At 42.7% G+C, this 8564-nt stretch overlaps 1 non-coding gene across 1 annotated transcript; it reads right to left on the reverse strand.

The window, feature by feature from the left end:
• Nucleotides 1–267: 267 nt before the first annotated feature.
• LOC133299671 (small nucleolar RNA R71) lies at nt 268–374 on the reverse strand. Its single transcript, XR_009749962.1, has one exon. It is a non-coding gene; the product is annotated as a small nucleolar RNA R71 (small nucleolar RNA).
• Between the last annotated feature and the right edge of the window lie 8190 nt (nt 375–8564).

Raw genomic sequence — 8564 nt, forward strand, 5'->3', positions numbered from 1 at the left:
GAACTGAAGCCGGCATTACTGCAACTGATTCAAAAAGAACAGTTCGCTGGAGGAAACACAGAGAACTCCTATTGTCATCTTGATGACTTTTTGCTTTACAAAGTAAATGGAGTTTCTCGTGATGCTATATTGCTCAGGCTATTCCCATGCTCACTGAAAGATGAAGCAAGAGATTGGTTGCAGTCTCAACCTGAAGGAAGCATAACCAGTTGGGATGACTTAGCCGCGAAATTCTTGGCCAGATTTTTCTCAGCTTCAAAGATGGCTAGGCTCAAGGCGGAGATCACAACTTTTGAACAAAAAGAAAGTGAATCTTTGTATGAAGCTTGGACACGATTCAAAGGATTACTCCGGAAGTGTCCTCAACACGGAATTGAAGCATGGAAGAAGGCAAGAATCTTTTTCCAAGGGATGACAGCCAACACAAGAACATTGGTAAATGCCGATTCAGGAGGCTCATTAAAAACAAAAACTCCTGAGGAAGCAATTGAATTGTTGGAATCACTAGCATCTCAAGAATTTGACAATGCTCCTGCTCAAGTTGCACCAAGAAGATCAGAGATCATGAAGCTTGAAGGCTATGATGCACTCTTAGCCCAGAATGAACAAATGCTACAAATGCACAAGAAACAACAAGAACAATTAGATGCCCTTAATAAGAAATTTAATATTTCTCAAGTTTCTTCTGTTTCTAATGCTAACATTAAATGTGATATTTGTCAGGAGGCTCATGCAACTGAGGATTGTGAATACATCAGAAACACAGAGAAGCAACCATCATAAAGTTTCTTCTGTTTAGAAAATTTATCTTTTATTTTACAAAGATGTCAAGAGAGAAATCTTGTTTTAAATTATGCAACCTTTGAAAAAAACAATCAATTTTGAATTTTATGACTACTTTTTTTTATCACAAAAGATAATTTGCAACAAAATAATTTTTCTCTACTAATGACCTCATTTTAGCCGGTTGATCTAACAAATCAATTAGACACAGACATGATCAGAGTCTCATTGAGTAACTCACTTGATTGATATTATAATTCATGTGAAAATATTGCGGTAATTCTAATCGGCATATTGATAATCGATTGTTCATTGGCTCTCAGTTTCAAGAAAATTCTTCACATGAAGTCGAGTTACCTGAAATTGTTTTTTTTTATTTTGTAATGTGATCGATCCGAAAAAATCATGAACGTTGACCGGATGATTGTAATTAATATCGGATTTGTTTAAAGAATATGGAAGTGTAAAGAACCTTGGGATACACCATCCCAAAAGCTAGCTCAAAGAGTGGGAGTGCCCAAGGCCTTATAAACTCCACATTAATTGGCACATAACGCCCCCTCACACAAGAGCCCATTGGGCTTGAAGAGTGGACAATGCAACAGGCCTAGCCTACCTGTGCTAAGAAACACCATAAGAGAAAGTGGGGGGCGGCGAGGCTCTGATACCATGTAAAGAACCTTGGGATACACCACCCCAACAGCTAGCTCTTGGGGTGATGACCTCAAGGTTCTTTACATGGTATCAGAGCCTCGCTGCCTCCCACTTTAAAGTGGAATTAAAATAAAGCACAAAAAAGGTAAACCAAAAATTGGGCCTGTGTAATTCCACGCTTCTAGCCCAAAGGGCTCTTGCGTAAGGGGGCGTGTTGAGATATATAGTCCCACATTGATTGTATGGGCAACTAATGTGACCCTTATAAGGCCTTGGGCACTCCCACATTGAGCTTGCTTTTGGGATGGTGTATCCCAAGGTTCTTTACATGGTGTCAGAGCTTGAGTGACTATAAGGTCACAAGTTCGATCCTAATCCTCCTCACCGCCCCCCACTTTAAAGTGGAATTAAAATAAAAGCACAAAAAGGTAAACCAAAAATTGGGCCTGTGCATAATCCTCGCTTCAAGTTCAGTGGGCTCTCTTGTGAGGGGGCGTTTTGAGATATATAGTCCCACATTAGTTGTATGAGTAACTAATGTGGCCTTGGGCACTCCCACCCTGTGAGCTAGCTTTTGGGGTGGTGTATCCCAAGGTTCTTTACATGGTATCAGAGCTTGAGTTGACTATAAGGTCACAAGTTCGATTCTCAAGGCCTCTCACTTTCAAGTGGAATTAAAATAAAAAAGCACAAAAAGTTAAACCAAAAATTGGGCCTGTGCAATATCCACACTTCTAGCCTAATGGACTCTCGTGTGAGGGGACGTGTTGATATATATAGTCCCACATTGGTTGTATGAGCAACTAATGTGGAGTTTATAAGGCCTTGGGCACTCCCAACCTTTGAGCTAGCTTTTGGGGTGGTGTATCCCAAGGTTATTTACATGGTATCAGAGCTTGAGCTCTCACCTGTTGGGAAAACTCGGTTCCCTCAAGCTTGGCTTAGGGGCCTTTGTGCGGAAGTCAATCAACAAGATCCTAATCTCGGATCTCGGCAATACCTCAGCCTGAACTTCACCAGGTCAGGCAGCGCAGCGGAAAAATCAAAACGAAAACAGGAGAGAGAGAAGAAGAACACAACCAGATTTAACGTGGGAAAACCTTCTCCAATGAAGAAGTAAAAACCCACGGGACCTAGTCCAGATCAAAAATCCACTATGAAAATAATTGTTACAAATAATCAAATACACCAATGTGGTGGTTAACTCAACCTCTCAAACAATTGTGATAATCAAACTACCCTAGAGATGTTTCACTCAAACTCTCTCTAGAGATCTCTCAAATGCAAAGCATAAAGCTTTACTCAAACAATCACACAATTTTTCTTTCAAATTTGTTCTCTCAAATCTGACCTAGCCTCCACCCACAACTAATGAGTATATATAGAGGAGGTGTAAATTAGGGTTAGGGTTTTTAGGAAACCCCTCAAATGGGCTTGGGCTTAGTATTGAAGGAGGAAGCCCAACAAATCTCCCCCTCCGACTTCAATGCGTCGGCTTCAGCATCAACCCGGCTCCTTCACAGCAGTCTTCAAATTTTCTTGCTGGAACCGTCTTTGTCATCATGTCGGACCAATTTTGGTCAGTGTGCACCTTGACGAGTTCGAGCTCTCCACCTTCCACCACATCCCGGATCCAGTGATACCTTATGTCAATATGCTTAGTGCGGGAGTGATAGGTCGAATTCTTCGCAAGATGGATTGCGCTTTGATTGTCACAACCCAACTCGTACTTGTCTTGGTCATGGCCGAGTTTCATGAGGAACTTCTTCATCCACAACATCTCTTTGCTTGCCTCAGTAGCGGCAATGTACTCAGCCTCAGTTGTCGATAACGCAACACATTTCTGAAGTCTTGATTGCCAAGAGACAGCTCCTCTGGCAAATCTCATCAAATATCCTGTAGTCGACTTCCTCGAGTCGGCGTCTCCCCCTAAATCAGAATCCGAGTAGCCTTGCAACTCGGCTTTGCCTTCTCCAAATCGGAGACATAAGTCGGTCGTACCGCGGAGGTACTTGAAGATCCACTTCACTGCTTCCCAGTGCTCTTTGCCGGGATTTGACAAATGCCGGCTTATCATTCCAACAGCATACGCCAAGTCGGGTCTAGTGCAAACCATTGCATACATCAAGCTTCCGACGACGGATTGGTACGGGACCTTCATCATCTCATCTTTGTCTTCATCAGATCTCGGACATTACTTTTGGTTCAGCTTTATGTGTCCGGCTAGGGGGTGCTCACTGTTTTGGCTTTGTCCATGCTAAATCTCTTCAAAATCTTCTCAATATATTTCTCTTGACTCAGCCACAGTAGCTTCTTCTGTCTATCTCGGATAATCTTTATTCCGAGAATCTGCTTTGCAGGGCTGAGGTCCTTCATTGCGAAGGACGAGCTCAACGCCTTCTTCAGGGCGGCTATCCTCGATTTATATTTCCCTACAATAAGCATGTCGTCAACATATAACAACAAAATCAGAAAATCTCCGGCCTCATACCTCTTCATAAATACGCAGTGGTCGGCATCTGTCTTTTCAAACTTATGATCAGTCATGAATGATTCAAACTTTTTGTACCACTGCCGAGGTGCTTGCTTCAAGCCATAGAGGCTCTTTTTCAAACGACATACCAAGTCTTCTTGGTCTGGAGCTTGGAATCCTTCAGGTTGCTCCATATATATTTCTTCTTCTAAATCACCGTGAAGAAATGTCGTCTTCACGTCCATTTGTTCTACCTCAAGGTCCATTGAAGCCGCCATGGCTAACACGGTTCGGATCGAGGTCATTTTCACCACAGGAGAAAAAATCTCCTCAAAGTCTACTCCTTTCTTCTTATTGCAGCCTTTCACTACAATCCGGGCTTTGTATCTCGGTTTCTGCCCGTTCTCTTCATTCTTGTTCTTGTAGACCCATTTATTCTTCAGAGCTCGTCTTCCTTTTGGCAACTCGGTCAGCTCATAAGTCTGATTCTCGTGCAGAGACTTCATCTCGTCCCGCATTGCCTTTTCCCATTCTTCTTTCTCTGAGCTCGTCACAGCCTTATCATAACTCTGAGGCTCACCGTCTTCAGCAACAACGGTGTATTAATCGGATGGGTATCTTGTAGAGGGTCTTCTTTCTCGAGTTGGATATCTCGGCTGTTCTTTAGCTTGAGAACCCGGTTCATCATTCTCATCCCGGATCTCATCCTCAACTCGGACCTCAATGTCTTGGTCATCATCAGCTTGTTGCTGATCATCAATTTCTTCATTTTCTTGATTTTCTCCCCCTGCTTCAGCTCGGACAGGAGGGACGGGTTCTTCATGTCTGATAGTAACCCGGACTTTGGGCTTCGAGATGTCATGAATGTTCTCATCCTTATGAAAGATCACATCTCGGCTTCTCACTATCTTCTTATTGATTGGATCCCAAAGTCGAAACCCGAACTCACATGTCGGCGAACCAAGATAGATGCATTCTTTTGTCTTTGCATCAAGTTTGGCCCTTTCATCTTTAGGGATATGTACGAAAGCTTGGCATCCAAACACTTTCAATTGATTGTAGGCCGCTTTCCGACCTGTCCAGACTTCTTCTGGAATTTCTCCTTCAAGTGGCCGTGATGGTGAGAGGTTGATCAAGTCAACAGCTGTTTTGACGGCTTCTCCCCAGAATGATTTCTGTAACCCGACATTGGATATCATGCTTCGTACCTTCTCTTCAATTGTTCTGTTCATCCTCTCAGCCAGTCCATTCAGCTAAGGTGTCTTGGGGGGCGTCTTCTCAAGTCGAATCTCGGCCGTTCTGCAGTATGCATCAAATGGGCCGCAATACTCACCACTATTATCAGATCGGACCACCTTCAATTTCTTGCCAGTCTCCCTTTCAACCATAACATGGAATTCTTTAAAGGATTGGAGTACCTGGTCTTTAGATTTCAACAAATATACCCACACTTTGCGGGAATGGTCATCAATAAATGAAACAAAGTACTGAGCTCCTCCAAGAGATCTTTCCGACATGGAGCAGACATCAGTATGGACGAGATCAAGAATATTCCTTCGTCTTCTTCGTTGATCCGGTCTCACAAAAGAAACCCGGTGCTGCTTTCCAGCTAGGCAGTGCGTGCAACTCTCCAACGCTTGGCCTTTCAACCCAGTCAGTAATTCTTTCTTGTGTAGGATTTGGAGCCCTTTCTCGCTCATGTGGCCGAGGCGCTTGTGCCATAGCTCTAAGCTAGTTTCATCTCGAACAGAATTGGCTTCTCCGCCATTGATCTTTCCTTGCATCACGTACAAGGAGCCTTCCTTCTTACCTCGGGCCACAACCAAGTTTCCCTTGGCTAGCTTCCATCTCACACTACCGAAGTAGTTCACTAACCCGGCATCATCAAGTTTTCCTACCGAGATTAGGTTCAAACGCATGTCAGGAACAAGCCTCACATCCTTCAACACAAGTCGGCACCCGACATCCGTGGTCAGAGTTACATCACCGACACCAACAATCTTGCTGGTCACTTGATTTCCCATCTTCACGACTCCAAAATCACCACCTCGATAAGAGGAGAAAAAACCTTTGTGTGGAGTAACGTGGAAGGAGGCACCGGAGTCAACAATCCAGGTGCAGCCATCATATGCAACATTCAAATAATTATCCTCACCAAGGAGGAATATCTCGACATCCGGGTTGGCAGCCACCGCAGTGGTGCTTTTGTCTTCCCTCTTCTTGGGAATAATCTGATCCGGCTTCACAGAGCCGTTCTTCTCGTCATTTTGCAGGGTCCAGCAGTCTGGCTTCTTATGGCCCGTCTTTCCACAGTAAAAGCACTTCAACTCATATTTCGGCTTTGACCGACCTCTGGACTTGTCTCGTCTATCACGACCTCTACCCCGGCTTTTGCTTCTACCCCGGGAGTCAGATTTCCCTTTGTTCTCAGCAACGTTGGCCTCAGACGTACTCGAAGTACCTCGTTCTCTTCTCCTGGATTCTTCGCCCAGGAGGCTGTCTGTCACGACATCCATCTTCAATTTTCCATCTGGAGTCGAGTTATTCAGGGTCACCACCAGAGTATCCCAGCTTTCTGGCAGCGAGTTCAACAACAGCAATGCCTGCAATTCTTCATCAATTTTCATATCAGCCTTTGACAGCTGATTCATAATACCTTTGTTGGTGTTCAGGTGTTCAATCATGCTCATGCCGTCCTTGTATTCAAGCTTAACAAGTCGGCGAACCAGGTGTGCTTTGTTCCTGGGAGTTTTCTTCTGAATCATGGACTCCAGCTTCGTCCACAACTCATACGCGTTCATGAATTCGGACACGTGCTCAAAGAGGCTTTTATCAATATATTTCCTGATCGTGGCTACCGCCTTCCAACTCAGGATCTCCCACTCCTTATCTGTCTTGCCTACCGGTCTCTCATCAAGGATAATGGGCTCATGCAAATCTTTGCAGTAGAGATGATCTTCCATCATCGGTCTCCAATAAGTGAAGTTGTCAGCGGTCAACTTGAACATATCTCCATCATGAGTTATGCCACTGGTCTCCATCTCGTCTCCCTCAGAACCCTTCGAACTCGGGCTCTGATACCACTGTTGGGAAAACTCGGTTCCCTCAAGCTCGGCTCAGGGGCCTTTCTGCAGAAGTCAATCAACAAGATCCTGATCTCGGATCTCGGCAATACCTCAGCCTGAACTTCACCAGGTCAGGCAGCGCAGCGGAAAAATCAAAACGAAAACAGGAGAGAGAAGAAGAACACAACTAGATTTAACGTGGGAAAACTTTCTCCAATGAAGAAGTAAAAACCCACGGGACCTAGTCCAGATCAAAAATCCACTATGAAAATAATGGTTACAAAAAATCAAATACACCAATGTGGTGGTTAACTCAACCTCTCCAACAATTGTGATAATCAAACTACCCTAGTGATGTTTCACTCAAACTCTCTCTAGAGATCTCTCAAATGCAAAGCATAAAGCTTTACTCAAACAATCAAACAATTTTTCTCTCAAATTTGTTCTCTCAAATCTGACCTAGCCTCCACCCACAACTAATGAGTATATATAGAGGAGGTGGAAATTAGGGTTAGGGTTTTTAGGAAACCCCTCAAATGGGCTTGGGCTTGGGCTTAGTATTGAAGGAGGAAGCCCAACATCACTGCCTCCCAGTTTAAAGTGAAATTAAAAAAAAAAAAAGCACAACAAAAGGTAAACAAAAAATTGGGCCTATGCAATTCCACGCTTCTAGCCCAAAGAGCTTTTGCGTGAGGGGCGTGTTGAGATATATAGTCCCACATTAGTTGTATGTGCCACTAATGTGGAGTTTATAAGGCCTTAGACACTCTCATCCTTTGAACTAGCTTTTGAGATGATGTATCCCAAGGTTTTTTTAGAAAAAGAGACGCCACAAGAGGTGTTAAACCACTGCACGAAGAGGCTCAAAGTTAAAGAACGTGGGATGTGTACACATTAACCACTAAAAGAATATGTGGTTTAGAAAATGTATGCCTGAGAAACATGTAAGTCTTATCTCTTAGTATATGGGCTGCTTGCTTATCCTAATACATTATTAGGTAGTTAGTCGTAGATGCTGTGAGACCCATGAATGGGTTAGAAGACTCAGAACTAGTCAAATACATATGCCAGCACATACTGCTGCTATCTTTGGGGATTATTTCTGTAATTGTGGAAATAAAATGACACGAAAAGGTATTGGGATATGCTGAAGTATGTTCTGAGACTACATAAAAACCAAAATTGGGTGTAATTTTTATAAAGAAATAACGACAAATTACAAATTACAATAATTGAAATTTTCGAAGAATTGTCTAATTTATACGATTAATGTTTCTCATATTGTAAGAGATAAACACATATAAAAATGTATGAGGTTCATATGGAAAAAAAAGAGAAAAAAAAAACACGAACCCCAAATATTTTTATGTATATATTATTTCAGATAAGAAATAGTGATTCCCTAATTTATATGCATCTTTCAAACAATCAGCGTAAGTTATTGGCTTATTAATAGAGTCTGAGTCTAATTAATTTTCCCAAGGACTAGTTCGAGTTGAAACTTTCCACGGCTCTTTCTTAATTCATGGGAGCATCTTTAAAGCAAGAATTAATAAAAGAATATTATTCCACCAATGCAAATTTTATAA

This window comes from Gastrolobium bilobum, unplaced genomic scaffold, assembly GCF_033153095.1.
Source record: "Gastrolobium bilobum isolate Gb01-03AN ecotype WA unplaced genomic scaffold, APGP_CSIRO_Gbil_v1 utg8376, whole genome shotgun sequence".
Classification (NCBI taxonomy): Eukaryota; Viridiplantae; Streptophyta; class Magnoliopsida; order Fabales; family Fabaceae; genus Gastrolobium; species Gastrolobium bilobum.